General features: G+C 44.6%; 1 protein-coding gene and 1 pseudogene across 1 annotated transcript in view; one reads left to right on the top strand and one right to left on the bottom strand.

Moving 5' to 3' along the window:
- The window catches only part of LOC126293225 (uncharacterized), a 99,723-nt gene that overhangs the window by 20,486 nt on the left and 62,879 nt on the right, over nucleotides 1–16,358 (top strand). The window lies entirely within an intron of this gene.
- Nucleotides 4,359–4,476, bottom strand: LOC126293809 (5S ribosomal RNA; annotated as a pseudogene).

Genomic DNA, 16,358 nt, shown 5'->3' with positions numbered 1-16,358 from the left:
CTCCCTCTACGATTTTTACCCTCCGCGCTGCCCTCCAATACTAAATTGGTGAACCCTTGATGCCTCAGAACATGCCCTACCAAGCGATCCCTTCTTCTAGTCAAGTTGTGCCACAAACTCCTCTTCTCCCCAGTTCTGTTCAATACCTCCGCATTAGTTATGTGATCTACCCAGCTAATCTTCAGCATTCTTCTGTTGCATCACATTTCCAAAGCTTCTATTCTCTTCTTGTCCAAACTATTTATCGTCCATGTTTCACCTCCATACATGGCTACACTCCATACAAACACTTTCAGAAACGACTTCCTGTAACTTTAATCTATACTCGATGTTAACAAATTTCTCTTCTCCAGAAACGCTTTCCTTGCCATTGCCAGTCTACATTTTATATCCTGTCTACTTCGACCATCACCAGTTATTTTGCTCCCCAAATAGCAAAACTCCGTTACTACTTTAAGTGTCTCATTTCCTAATCTAATTCCCTCAGCATCACCCGACTTAATTCGACTAAATTCCATTATCCTCGTTTTGCTTTTGTTGATGTTCATCTTATATCCTCCTTTCAAGACACTGTCCACTCCTTTCAACTGCTCTTCCTTGTCCTTTGCTGTCTCTGACAGAATTACAATGACATCGCCGAACCTAAACTTTTTATTTCTTCTCCATGGATTTTAATACCTACTCCGAGTTTTTCTTTTGTTTCCTTTTCTGCTTGCTCAATATACAGATTGAATAACATAGGGGAGGGGCTACAGCCCTGTCTCACTCCCTTCCCAACTAATGCTTCCCGTTCATATCCCTCGACTCTTATAACTGCCATCTGGATTCTGTACAAATTGTAAGTAGCCTTTCGCTCCCTTTATTTTACCCTGCCACGTTCAGAATTTGAAAGACAGTATTCCAGTCAACAGCGTCTGAAAATTCCTTCTCCACCACCATAAAACACAGTGTGAGAGATACTGTCACGATCAGATAAGACGTCAACCCGTGTTCGGAATAGCAAGTGAGGTATCAGAAATCCCCGTGGCATACTGCAGTAGCACCATTGTTGCCCATATAAACTGAAATAAACTTTGCCCGAATTGGCCATGTATTCTCAACGGCACCGACCGGCCGCCGTGTCATACTCAGCTCGCAGGCGTCACTGGATGCGGTTATGGTGGATCATACGGTCTGCACACCGCTCTCCCAGCCGTGGGTCAGTTTACGAGACCGGAGCCGCTGCTTCTCCATCAAGCAGCTCTTCAGTTTGCCTCACAAGGTATGAGTGCACCCCGCTTGCCAACAGCGCCCGGTAGACCGGATGGCCACCCATCCAAGTGCTAGCCCAGCCCGACATCGCTCAACTGCGGTGATCTGACGGGAACCTGTGTTACCACTGTGGCAAGGCCGTTGGCTGCAGTTGCCCACGCGGACATCGAGATTCTGAAGGCATTACCATAGTAGCACTACTTTCTACCATGCCACCAATGAATGGTAGCATTCCACTGCTCCCTTGTGGCTATATTTCGAAACAACAGCTTTCTGACCAATTTTTCGTGGAACAATTACTACTATAGTTGGATAAATTTCAATGTGTTTCAGTTATCTTACAGTAAAATTAAAAAAAAATATCACTGGAGGTGTTTGACAGAGTCAGTGTAGCTTTTCCTGTAAGAATACCAAGAGCTCAATGATATTAGTGTTATAATGTTACTTAAAATGCGTCTTGATTGCAAATTTTTCATTCGTATGACCGGTTTCGGTTCATTCAGAACCATCTTCAGATCTGATATTTCAGTTACAGGAGTAGCCCGTTCAAATGCAGCAACCCCTCAGGGGTTGAATTTCCCTAAAGCATTGAAACACATTTTTTTTTTTTAATTTGTAACTGAGAAGTCATATACGTAGGTTTAAAAAAAGCTGGTCGTAGGTTGTGTTCGATAAATGAACAGCGTAGAGATATTAGTGAAGACACTTTCTGCAGGACCTGAGCATCATTTTGCAGGACAATGCTCAGGCACGTACAGTGCAAGCTGTTACTGATTTCTTTGACTGATGGGGTTGCTAGGTGCTATACCACCTATTGCACACTTCTAACTTAAGCCCTCGTATGTTCAACTCGATTTCGAAATTGAAGGAAACATTTCACGGCATTCGCTTAAGAACTGCTACAAATTCGTCGGGCAATAGACCGCGTCTCTCGAACTGTCAACACAACTGGCACTGCTAAGAGTGTCCTACTTGCACATCGCTGGCAACGGTTTTATACACAACGCTAGTGACTGCTTTGAAGGTCAGTAAAACTTCGAAACACGTATCTATTTTGTACGAGCTGAAAATAAATAGTTGCCAGTATTAATGTTCCAACCCTGGTAGATACGCTTAGTGACGTGTCGTGGGTAGTCGCCAAGGAAAAAATCAGAGGTATCTTGGTATTGCACATATCTGGTATTGGATGTAAGCGCATATTTGGGCAAGTTGGGAGCTTAACTTCGGTGATCTCACGGGAACCGGTCTATCCACTGCCACTATTAAAGTTCCAACCCTCGTGATACGCTTACTGACTTGTCGTGGGTAGTCGCCAAGGCAAAATCAGAGATCTGCTGGTAGTTGCACATTTCTGGTATTGGACGTAAGCGCATATGTGGGCAAGTTGGACAGCTGAGGTATACAGCAGGTAAGAGTTACGGAGTTCGCGTGAGCCTGTAAAATTGCTGCAACGTCTTCCTCTAAAACCGGTTATCTAAATTTAACCAGCAGGTGTATCCGAATGTCGCGGAGCATTGTGTAATTTTTTTTTCTCGACGCGAAACGCGTGCCTTTTTTTTTTTCTTCTCCCTACTGACTCTGAACAATGGGAATGTGTGGCGGCGGAGCGAGTGTGTGACAAGGCGTAGGCCGGAGAGCTGGTATGGGAGCCGGCAGCGCTGGGAGCCGCAGAGGACGGGGGGCGCGCCGGCCGCTCATTGCGCTCAATTGAGCCACTTGGCGCAATTGGCGGGCGCCGCGGCCGCCGCCGGCAGCCGCTACCTTGCAATTTGTCGCCCGCCTTTGAGCGGCCCTCGCCCCCGCACTAATTGGACGTCAATTTGGCCGCGGGCGACTTCCGTCTCGGCTGCTGCCGTCACCAACACACTCCCCCTCCCTGCCACCCTTCTCATTTATCTCTGATCCCCAAGATTTCATTTTTCGTAGTGTGCGTTTCACATCCAAGTTTTCCGCGACGGCATCCTTGTATAAAATCTCATTCAGACAGCGTCAAATCCGAGTTAAAACTCGAGCTTTCGAAAATGCGCACCATGATCTTCTTCAGGAGACAACTGTCTAATAGGTGCTTTGTTTGTTTCTTTTATAGTGACGCTGTAGCTTGTGTCTGGTCGGCGACGTAGCTTGGAGTCCTAACTTGTACTGAGGGTGTGACGTTACCTGAGAGCCGGGATTCACATGCGCGAAGAAGGAAATCGGGCTTTATTTTTATTTTATTTACTCGTCAATTTCCGTAGGACCAAATTGAGGTGCAAATCTCCAAGGTCATGAAATTACAACATAAATGTAATAACAGATAACTGATGACCTCAGATGTTAAGTCCCCGCCGGCCAGGTAGCCAAGCGGTTCTAGGCGCTACAATCTGGAACTGCGCGACCCCTACGGTCGCAGATTCGAATCTTGCCTCGGGAATGGATGTGTGTGATGTGTTTAGGTTACTTAGGTTTATGTAGTTCTAACTTCTAGGGAACTGATGACCACAGAAGTGAAGTCCCATAGTGCTTAGACCCATTTGAACTCGTTCTCACACTTTCACATGGGTAGCTCTACATGCCTACAAATGAGGTTGGTTCGTTGATTTTGGGGAGGGACCAAACACCTAGGTCATCGGTCCCTTCGGATGAGGGAAGGGAATCGACATTGCTCTTTCAAAGAAGCTATCCGGGCATTTGGTTGAAGCGATTTAGGGAAATCACGAAAACCCCGAGTCATGATCGCCGGACGCGAGTTTGAACCGTCGTCCTCTCGAATGCGAGTCCAGTGTGAGCAAGTGAGGCACACAGTTTCTGTCCATGGTTGACGGGGAAGAGAGTGCGCCGAGGGTTGCAGCAAGATGGGAGGCCACCCCATACCACTATCATGCCAATTCTATATTAACAGGCTGAGCCCGTGAAGGTACGGGATAAAGCACTCCGTCTTCAAACCACGAGTGGCGTACCAGGACCATCCGACCGCCGTGTCATCCTCAGTTGAGGATGCGGATAGGAGGGGTGTGTGGTCAGCACACCGCTCTCCCGGTCGTTATGACGGTATTCTTGACCGGAACCTCTACTATTCGGTCGAGTAGCTCGTCAATTGGCATCACGAGACTGAGTGCACCCCGAAAAAATGGCAACAGCACATGGCGGCCTGGATGGTCACCCATCCAAGTGCCGACCACGCCCGACAGCGCTTAACTTCGGTGATCTCACGGGAACCGGTGTATCCACTGCGGCAAGGCCGTTGCCCTGAAGGTACGGTATAAGGGCCCAAGAAAAAGAGCAAAAGAATTGTTTAAATGGCTCTGAGCACTAAGGGACTTAACATCTATGGTCATCAGTCCCCTAGAACTTAGAACTACTTAGACCTAACTAACCTAAGGACATCACACAACACCCAGTCATCACGAGGCAGTGAAAATCCGGGAATCGAACCCGGGAACCCGGGCGCGGGAAGCGAGAACGCTACCGCGCGACCCCGAGAAAAAGCAACATGTAGAACAATGATCAAGATTTTCACAAAAAGTTGTGTGTGTGTGATATTCGGACGAGTGTGTTTCTCTTGTGTCGGTGACACGAGAATCGAGAAAATTAGAAAGAGGAACTGGCGATCAGCGACTGCAAGTTGGGGAATCCCCTGCAACGGCCGCCTGCTAACCGCTTGAGTCGGAGTGGAGTATCAGCGCGGCCGTGTTTGCTTTTTTAAAGGAGACGGGAGTACATACATCAATAAATAAGTCGATAAACGATTAGGGAGGGGAAGGTAAACAAACCAGCGGCGTGGCCCGTACACGGATGGCGCGCGCCTGGAACATACATCACCGCCCGGGCACGCCTCGGTCACACGGGGCGACGAAATTGCCGACGCTGCGTCCGTAATGGATCGTTTAACGCTTCATTAGGGAAATTACTGTGATCGCGGCTAACAAGTAAGACCGCCCGCTGACTCGCCACGGATTTATTTTGCCCTCCATTTATTTTTCTTATTTTCTCGTGTTTTTTTTTCCGTCTGTCCGTTTTTCTCCGACCTGTCCTGGTTCTGGTTCTCTCCATTCCACCTGGCCGCACGGCGGCTGTCCCGAACCCGTTTTCCTGCCGAAAGCAGCGTGTGTGTGTGTGTGTGTGTGTGTGTGTGTGTGTGTGTGTGTGTGAGCACGCGCATGCGCGGTGGGACTCGGTGTTGGCGCCTTGGCGGTCCACAGATTTATGGCTCCGCGCGGACGTTGTGAAACTCTGCCGTCCCAGATAACCGCCGGGCACCATCCGGCATGCATACCTAAATAAGCGCCGGCGTCTGGCGGTGGGTCTGCCAAAGTTAACGGTCCACCCTAACGAAACGTTTCGCGAGGAACGCAGGAAGGTCTCCATTTAACGCCCCGTCGACGTCGAGGTCATTAGACCCCGGAGCCGGCCAGAGTGGCCGAGCGGTTCTAGGCGCTTCAGTCTATAACCGCGCGGCCGCTACGGCCGCAGGTTCTAATCCTGCCTCGGGCATGGATGTGTGTGATGTCCTTAGCTTAGTTGGGTTTAAGTAGTTCTAAGTCCTAAGGGACTGATGACCTCAGATGTGAAGTCCCGTAGTGGTCAGAACCATTTGAACCATTTGATAATGAATAGGGATTACCCATAGTGAAAAAAAAAAACGGACACACTAGCAGTTCGACTTGGAGAAATAAAATCGGAAATTGGACGTGCCCTTTCAACGGTATCGTACCGGTACGATTACACCCACTAGCGGAGGTGGGCGGTGCGTGAGCCGAATTCCGCGATATGCTGCCCGCACGATTTAAAACTTATTGGCGACTTCTGATGAACCTACTGTACTGCCACACATATAAAAAACAGTTTAACAGTTTTTACATCTACGTGATTACTCTGCTTTTCACAATAAAGTGCCTGGCAGAGGGTTCAATGAACCACCTTCATGCTGTCTCTCTACCGTTCCACTCTCGAACGGCACGCGGGAAAAACGAGCGCTTAAATTTTTCCGTGCGAGCCCTAATTGCTCTTATTTTATCGTGATGACCATTTCTCACTGTGTAGATGGGTGCCAACAGAATGTTTTCGCAATCGGAGGACAAAACTACTGATTGAAATTTCATGAGAAGATCCCGGCACAACGAAAAACGCCTTTCTTTTAATGATTGCTACTCCAGTTCACGTATCATGTCTGTGACACTTGTCCCCTATTTCGCGATAATACAAAACGAGCAGCCCTTGTTTGTACTTTTTCGATGTCATCTGTCATTCCCACCTGATGTGGATCCCACACCGCACAGCAGTACTCCAGTATAGGGCGGACAAGCGTGGTGTAAGCAGTCTGTTTGGTAGACCTGTTGCAATCTTTGGTTTGTTCTACCCACATTATCTATGTTGTCGTTCCAATTTAGGTTATTTCTGATTGTAATCCCTAAGTATTTAGTTGAACTTGCAGCCTTCAAATTTGTGTGACTTAATCGCGTAATCGAAATTTAGCTGATTTATTTTAGTACTCATGTGAATTACTTCACACTTTTCTTTATTCAGGGTCAATTGCCACCAAACAGATATCTTATCTAAATCATTCTGCAGGTCGTTTTGATCATCTGATGACTTTACAAAACGGTAAATGACAGCATCATCTGCAAACAATCTAAGACGGCTACTCAGATCGTCTCCTATGTCGTTAATATAGATCAGGAACAATAGAGGGCTAATAACACTTCCTTGCGGAACGCCGGATATTACTTCTGTTTTACTCGATGACTTTCCGTCTATTACTACGAACTGTGACATTACTGACAGCAAATCATGAATCCAGTCGCACAACTGAGGCGATACTCCGTAGGCACGCAGTTTGATTAGAAGACGCTTGTGAGGAACGGAGTCGAAAGCCTCGTGGAAATCTAAAAATATGGAATAAATTTGACATCCCCTGTCGATAGCACTTATTACTTCATGAATATGAAGAGCTAGTTGTGTTTCACAAGAACGATATTTTCTGAATTCGTGCTGACTACATGTCAATAAATCGTTTTCTGCGAGGTACTTCATAATGTTCAAATACAGTATATGTTCTAGAACCCTACTGCATATCGACGATAGTGATATAGGCCTGTAATTCAGCGGATTACTCCTACTTCCCTTTTTGGGTATTGGTGTGGCTTGGGCAATTTTTTAGTCTTTAGGTACGGATCTTTTTGTGAGCGAGTGGTTGCATATAATTGCTAAATATGGAGAATGCAAATGGGACTTAACATCTGAGGTCATCGGTCCCCTAGAACTACTTAAACCTAACTAACCTAAGGACATCACACACATCCATGCCCGAGGCAGGATTCGAACCTGCGACCGTAGCGGTCGCGCTGTTCCGGGCTGAAGCACCTAGAACCGCTTGGTCACAGCGGCCGACTAGATATAAAGAAAATGCAGATAAATCGTAAGTACGACAACACATGACAACAGATGTACGAGCATTATGGATATTAAAAGAAGAATTGCATTCCCTCAACAATCATTTAGAGAAAAAGAGTAATTTATTGACATGTATCCACCTCAAAATAGTAAAAAGGAAGAAGTTCATGTACACATATATTTGGAGCATTTTAAGATACGGTTGTGAAGAGTGTAGTCTGGGGAAAGAAGAAACAAAAAATTAGTAGAAGTAGAGATGAGGACCTGGAGAGCCACAAAAACGTCCTACTCTGAAAAAGAATATAATGAGCAAATACCAATAGAAATTAAAGGAAAAAGGATATTGATTAACATGAAACAGAGAAATGAATTCGACTACTTATTCAAAATAAAAGCTCCATCTCTTCGAAGCAAAAAATCCTGCGAAAAAAGTTAGGAGACAGTCCAGAACCTTCGCGCTACAAAGTGTTCAAGAAAGGTAGTAGGAGTAATCCACTGCATTACAGGCCCATATCGTTAACGTCGATGTGCAGCAGGATTTTGGAACGTATATTGTGTTCGAACGTAATAAATTACCTCGAAGAAAACGGTCTATTGACACACAGTCAACATGGGTTTAGAAAACATCGTTCCTGTGATACACAACTAGCTATTTATTCACATTAAGTGCTGAGTGCTATTGACAAGGGATTGCAGATCGATTCCTTATTCCTGGATTTCCAGAAGGCTTTTGACACTGTACCACACAAGCGGCTCGTAGTGAAATTGCATGCGTATGGAATATCGTCTCAGTTATGTGACTGGATTTGTGATTTCCTGTCAGAGAGGTCACAGTTCGTAGTAACTGACGGAAAGTCGAGTAAAACAGAAGTGATTTCTGGCGTTCCCCAACGTAGTGTTATAGGCGCTTTGCTGTTCCTGATCTATATTAACGATTTGGGAGCAGCCGTCTTCGGTTGTTTGCAGATGACGCTGTCGTTTATCGACTAATAAAGTCATCAGAAGATTAAAACAAACTGCAAAAGGATTTAGATAAGATATCTTAATGGTGCGAAAAGTGGCAGTTGACTTTAAATGAAAGTGTGAGGTCATCCACATGAGTGCTAGAAGGAGCGCGTTTAACTTCGGTTACACGATAAATCACTCTAATCTAAAAGCCGTAAATTCAACTAAATACTTAGGAATTACAATTACGAACAATTTAAATTGGAAGGAACACACAGAAAATGTTGTGGGGAAGGCTAACCAAAGACTGCGTTTTATTGGCAGGACACTTAGAAAATGTAACAGACCTACTAAGGAGACTGCCAACACTACTCTTGTCCGTACACTTTTAGAATAGTGTTGCACAGTGTGGGATCCTCACCACAAAGGACTGACGGAATACATCGAAAAAGTTCGAAGTTTTGTATTTTCTCGAAATATGGGCGAGAGTGTCACAGAAATGATACAGGATTTGGGCTGGAAATCATTAAAAGAAAGGCGATTTTCGTTGCTACGCAATCTTTTCACGAAATTCCAATCACCAACTTTCTCCTCCGAATGCGAAAATATTTTGTTGACACCGACTTACATAGGGAGGAGCGATCACCAAGATAAAATAAGGGAAATCAGAGCTCGTACGGGAAGATATAGGTGTTGATTCTTCTCGCGCGCTGTACGAGATTGGAATAATAGAGAATTGTGAAGGTGGTTAGATGAAACCTCTGCCAGGCACGTAAATGTGATTTGCAGAGAATCGATGTAGATGTAGATATTGTCAGATGAATGAACCGCAGGAAGCACAACAAAACGGCACAGGCGGTGAGGGACAAAGAAGGATGGGTACATCAGCAGTACCTTGCCTGTAGCGTCTGATGATGACGGACGATTTTACTTACCAGCTTGTACAAGAAGTCACTACAAGAAAAAAAAAAATCAGTAGAGCTTTCCGTTTGTGAAGCCGGAAGCGAAATCCAGTGAACGCGCTCTGGCTTGGGGTAGGTCGGATTTCCGCAGCCTTTTAGCTAGCAGCGCCTCCTTGTTACCGCCGTAATGATAGCAATTTACATGCCCCCTCTCCACACACACACACACACACACACACACACATTCTCTGTCCCGCCGCCGCAGAAGGGCCGTTTGCGCCGTGGAGAGAAGAGAATTCTTCCCCCTGGCCCTTGCGTAGGCGGAGCGGACGCCCTGGGGTGGGGCGGTTCGCAAATGGATGTGGCAGTTCCCGCGGAGGCTAACAGATGGCGGACGTTCTGCCACCGAGGGGTACTTCCAGCGGTTTGGGACACGTCCCGCTAGATGGCTCTGCGGTAGGTCGGCCTCGACACATTGTCGCCTGGATGAGGCGAGTTATGGCGGCTCGCCGTACACACGCGGCAAAGTGACTCTCAAACTCTGTATCGCCCGCTACACATTTACCAGACACTTAGGATTCGGTTTGAATAGACGCTGTGTAACCACGAATACTCTGTTCCTGTGAATGAGTGCCTCAGCTGTTTATATGTATTGACAGTTGCGCACCTGTCAACTCCCACGAAATATCAAACAATATTTTATATGGGTCGTACTCATCGGATCTTGTGGCACTCTCACAGTCAAAACGCTCCTTTTTGACGACATGTCAGGTAGTTGTATATTCTGACAGAATGTAACTTCGCAGTGTTACTAGAAAATGTCTATAAGGCCGAAATTGCAATAGTAACAATAAATATTTTGTACAGTCAACGGCGACTATGATGTCTTTTAAGAAATGTTTTAACAGTTGTTTGAAGACAATGTACACTGATAAGGCAAGTTACTGGATAGAAGGCAGAACTAATTTCAAAGTTAGTGAGAAGCATCCTCGTAGCGCCAAACACCAAAGACGATATATGTCTTCGAGCATCGTGCTCTGTTAATGTACCATTAGTATACCCGAAATCCAAATAACTTTCTTTTACTATGACAGATTAAAAAAAATACTTACCTTGCACAGCAGGTTCACTCTGTAATTCGAAGCTATGAAAATTTTCCTTCCAGACATTTACAGAAATACACTATATCTAATTTAAGACTGAACCAAAAAAACGTGAAAAAAAAGAAACCCGTCTAATGTTTTGTGAGCTGATTTGTCCAAAAGTAAGAAACAAAATGTATTGAACAGTCATTTGACATACTTTCGAACCACGCTGGAAATCATGTACAACAGGCGCGATGCTCATGTGATAGTGCCGTTAGGGAAACACAGCGTGAAATTTCACCACACAAGTAGCCTCTAGTGCACTTTAAAATACCAAGATTCTAACTTAAACAGCTAACTTTTAACCGTAGATCCCCAGCTTATTTGCTATACGTGATTTAGACCATAATTCAAAAGCGCGTCAAATGTTTCTCCAATCTGTTTTGTTTCTTATTTTTAGACAATTAATTTCAAAAAAATTTGATCGTGTTTTTTATTTTTAGGTATTGTTAAGAAAGCATGAAATAAGATATAACCTATTGATATATTGAGCAGTGTTCTAATATTATCCAGAGTATACACATCAAGAGAAATCAGAAGTTGCAGTTTACTTTGTGAGTTGATATTTTTTAACGCATCATTTATGTCGCTATTAGCAGCTTTTCGTGAATTACCATAATTTTCCCTCAAATCACTCATTAAGTTTGTTTAGTTCTCCTGATTGCTTTCAACCAATTAAATCTTTTTTTGCAAGAACAGGCCTCACATTGCTACATTTGGTACCCCAGTCCAAGCTCAAATTAAGTTTTTCTTAATTATTATGTTTATTTACGATGAATTGAAGGTATTTTTGGAAACGTGGACCTCAGGCTGTTGAGTTTGATACCCCACGTACCCATTTCCTACTCGTCGTCCGGATGTGAAAATTCCGACAAAAAATCCATTGTGTAATTTCTAAGGAGTCTTGTTTTCGCTCCGCTGAAAGACTTGGGCAAAAACGAACATATAACGTCTTTGTTCTACAAACATTTATGTCTAACCGTTTTCGACTTAGTGATACTACATCAGGAATCAACTGATTAACGTCCATAAGAGACATTCGAATGTAAAAAGGCAAAATTAGAAACGAAAATACTATCCACACATGTACACAGAATCTTTGCTCATGGAGGAAGGTGATAAATGTTCAAATAGAGCGCTTGTCATGTTTGTTGTGCACCAAACATGTTAAATTATAGTGTTTGGTGCATAACACTACAAATTAATACTCGATCTGACGTGTCTCACTTAATCTCACGACCAAAAATACGTTGTGTGTTGAAAGCATCATTATTTCTAACGTTTGACTTTCCACTCACTAGTGTCTGCTGTGAAGACTAGACAATTTTTTCCTATCAGTTGTCCCATAAGAAAAAAACTAGTTGTAAACAAACAAATATTAGCAAACGAAAACGCAGTTTCTTGATTTTTAGCTTTAAATATGAAATTATTCTGCAAAGAAGTGATGGAAGAAAGTAAAAATTCCCATTATTTATGATGAATTACTTCTTTTTTCCAGACGTAGCGTACGTTATTTGAAACATCTTCGTCCATTCGTACTATACATAACAAAGAGTACAGTTGTGTTCAGGACTGCCGGCCGCGGTGGTCTCGCGGTTCTAGGCGCGCAGTCCGGAACCGTGCGTCTGCTACGGTCGCAGGTTCGAATCCTGCCTCGGGCATGGGTGTGTGTGATGTCCTTAGGTTAGTTAGGTTTAAGTAGTTCTAAGTTCTAGGGGACTGATAACCACAGCAGTTGAGTCCCATAGTGCTCAGAGCCATTTGAACCATTTGTTCAGGACTCAGCTCTGTATGCTATTAAAGACAGTGCACTCCGAAAGCGTTTCAAAATATTTATTCGAATTTGCAAAAGATCCATGTTAGGCATTTGGTAATATTGTTTTGAGATTTAAGTCGTGAACAAAATAATATAAATCGTAAGCTGAACTGAAGTTTATAGCCTAACAGCAACTGAAATTACGCACTGAACGTCGAAATGGTTCACTATTACGTCCCAGTGCTTGCAAAGTGAAACCATCTCGTTACAAGAACTGATTGTTTACTTTCTGACCATTTCTTCTTGTTTTTGTTGCTTACTATGATGATAAGGGTTAATTATGTGGAAAACTTTAAAATTGTATGTATTTATCATCTTGCTGAGTGTAAAATGGTGAAAGCACAGCGGGGAGACACCATTTCTCTGTCAATTTTCCTTCAACCTTCTCAAACTGCAAGATTAAGCGACTCTCTTTCTTACACACTGAAGCGCTAAAGAAACTGGTACAAGCATGCGTATTCAAATACAGAGATCAGAGATATGTAAACAGGCAGCATACGGCGCTGCGGTCGGCAACGCGCATAAAAGACAACAAGTGCCTGGCGCTGTTGTTAGATGGGTTACTGCTGCTGCAATGGCTGGTTATCAAGATTTAAGTGAGTTTGAACGTGGTGTTGTAGTCGTGCACGAGCGATGGGACGCAGCATCTCCTAGAAAGAGCGATGAAATGGACATTTTCCCGTACGACAATTTCACGAGTGTACCGTGATATCAGGAATCCGGTAAAACATCAAATCTCCGACATCGCTGCTGCCGGAAAAACATCCTGCAAGAACGGGTCGAACGACGACTGAAGAGAATCTTTCAACGTGACAGAAACGCATCCCTTCCGCAAATTGCTTAAGATTTCAGTGCTGGGCCATCAACAAGTGTCAGCGTGCAAACCATTCAACGAAACATCATCCATATGGGCTTTTGGAGCCGAAGGCCCATTCGTGTAGACTTGATGGATGCACGACACAAAGCTTCACGCCTCGCCTGGGCCCGTCAACACCGACACTGGGCTCTTGAGTACTGGAAGCCTGTTGCCTTCACCGACGAGTCTCGCTTCAAACTGTATAGAGCGGATGGACGTGTACTGGTAAGGAAACAACCTCATGAATCCATGGACCCTACATGTTCAAGCTGGTGGAGACTCTGTAATGGTGTGGGATGTTTCCAATTGGAGTGAATGGGACCCCTGATATGTCTAGACACGTACTCAAGCATCCTATCTGATCACCTGCATCTGTTATATGTCCATTGTGCATTGCGAAGGGCGTGGGCATTTCCAACAGGACAATGCGACACCCCGTACGTCCAGATTTGCTATAGAGTGGCTTCTCTTCGGAGTTTAAACAGTTTCGCTGGCCACCAAAGTCCCTTGACATGAACATTATTGAGCATATCTGGGATGCCCTGCAGGATTCACGTTGTCAGTTCCATCCAGCACTAGTTTCAACGCTAGTCGAGTCCATGCCACATCGTGTCGCGGCTCGCGGGGGTAGGCAGGTATACAGCTTTCTTTGCCTCGTCATTGTAATTAATAATTCGTGCCCATCGTAAAGCTATCAGTTGCGGTAGTGTATGATGACGTTGTGATAAGCGAATCAATGGCCATAGTACAGTGGACGGGGAGCGCTAGCTAACTAGCTACGGGAGAGGCCTTTAATATTTGATGTCCCCTCCCTGGCCTGGAGGCGATATTACACGGGGCGGGCTTGTAATACTCACTAAGCCCTGGAGGCAGACACTGTGCCTACCCCACCTGCCCCCCTCCTAGTCACCGCATAAATATTCAGTCGCTGAGGCGCTTGTTGAGCATTCAAAAGCCGCCTAGCGTCTTCTTTTATTACGCGGCCCGCACACAAGAAACCGTCCCCTCCTTTGTCGCGGTCTTGTGGGCGGAGATGAAAGAGTATTCCACTGTGCGGGCACGTTGCCGGCCCTGCTGTCGTTTCTATATTAAAAGGGCGACGTGTGCGTCCTCTGAAGATGACGGAGGGGCTGTTTCGCAAATGTTCCGTGCTCACCGGGCGCCGGGTTTGCACTTGAAAAGAAAAGCAAACAGTAGAGAAAGGGGAAGGGTGGCGGGGGTTTACTCGCCGTGTTGTGCCGCGCCGTTGCTCCGTGAGCTGGAATTTTAAATATTTGTGATGAATATTTATAAGGGCGGAAGCGTTCCGCGAATCTGGAGGAGGGGGCGTAATACGAGCACAGGTCGACATCTTCACCCCTCCTCCCCCCCCCCCCCCGCTTCTATTTGAGGATGGTCAATATGCCAAAGTCTTTATGTAAAGCGATTCGCGATGTTTCTGCGTAGCCGCCACTGGCTGTCGGTTGGTTTGGTGCGGGAGAGGGCAATTAAAATGGATGAAGGTCTCTGATGCAGGGTTTTCCGGTATGGAAATCCTTTTTTGCACAGTCGGAGAGACGTGACTCAGTTGATGTGTTATTCCTCGCTGTGGTACAGTGTTACGCTGTTTGAGGTGTCCTTCAGCATTTCGTTCATGAGAGATCCCGGTACTGCGCTAGTTAATTGCATATTCCAGACGCCACTAGCAAAGAAAACACTGTAAATAATTAACAGATGCAAAAAATCTGTTAGGACAATGGACAAGAACTGACTGCAGGATACAGAACGTACAATAGGCAGCTACGAAAATCATGACGGAAAAAGCGAGAGGGCATGGACAATGTTTGACATGGATAGCTGACCTGCCTAACGGGCAGAACTCATTATTACCATGTTGAGATTCACACAAAGTAATGTGTGCTATCGACAGGCCATCTCAAGTTGATTCCATGTTTATAGATATCCACAAGGCTTTTGATGCCATCCGTCTCAAGCAGCTTCTAATTATATCCCGTCCCTATGCAGTATCGTATCACTTGTACGACTACATTCATAATTTCGTGTCAGAAATGTCACAGTTCGTAGTAACTGACGCAAGATCATAATCTGGCGGTCCCCAAGAATTATTAAGGGTCTTCTGTTGCTATAAAAGTCATCATAAGACCAAAACAAATTACAAAATAATTTAGATATGATATCAGTATGATGTGAAAAGTGACAATTGATCCTGAAGAACAAAATATGTGGTCAGCCACAAGAATACAAAAAAAAAAGTTGCCACAAGAATACAAAAAAAAGTTGAATTTCAGTTCCACGATAAATCACACAAATGTAAAGGTTGTCACCGTATAAGTTCGATGTCGATAAACGTACTAATACGCCACGACAAATATTTTCCAAGTCATTCGAGGAGACTTATTCTCCTCTTTTTCTCGTAAGACCTCATGGAGTCCCTAGGTATCATCATCGGTTGGTTTGGAGCGGGAGAGGGCAATTAATGGATGAAGGTCTCTGATGCAGGGTTTTCCGGTATGGAAATGCCTTTTTGCACAGTCAGAGAGATAGGACCCAGTTGATGTGTTATTCCTAGCTGTGGTACAGTGTTAGGCTGTTTGAGGCTTCCTTCTGCATTTCGTTCATGAGAGATCCCAGCAGTGAGTTAGTTAATTGCATGCTCTAGACGTCACTAGAAATCAAAATACTGTGAATAATTAACAGATGGAAAAAAACTGTTAGGGCAATGGACAAGAAGTGACTGAAGGATAAAAGATGCGGTGGAAAAAATGTTGTGTCGTAGGAAGATCACAGGAAGGAAAAGGTACCAGGTGATTGACGATATCAAGATAAATGTAGAATAGGCAGCTACGAAAATCATGACGGAGAAAGAGAGAGGACTTGGACGGTATTTGACAGGGGTAATTCACCCGCCTAACGGGCCGGACTCATTGTTACAATTTTAAAATTCACATCATTGTTACCATGTTGAGATTCACACTAAGTAATGTGTGCTATCGACAGGGCATCTCAAGTTGATTCCATATTTATAGATTTCCACAAGTCTTTTGATGCCATCCGTCTCTAGCAGCTTATAATTA

Source organism: Schistocerca gregaria, chromosome 10 (assembly GCF_023897955.1).
Source record: "Schistocerca gregaria isolate iqSchGreg1 chromosome 10, iqSchGreg1.2, whole genome shotgun sequence".
Classification (NCBI taxonomy): Eukaryota; Metazoa; Arthropoda; class Insecta; order Orthoptera; family Acrididae; genus Schistocerca; species Schistocerca gregaria.
Note: the sequence above shows the minus strand (reverse complement) of the source record. Positions and strands in the feature narration are given on the sequence as shown.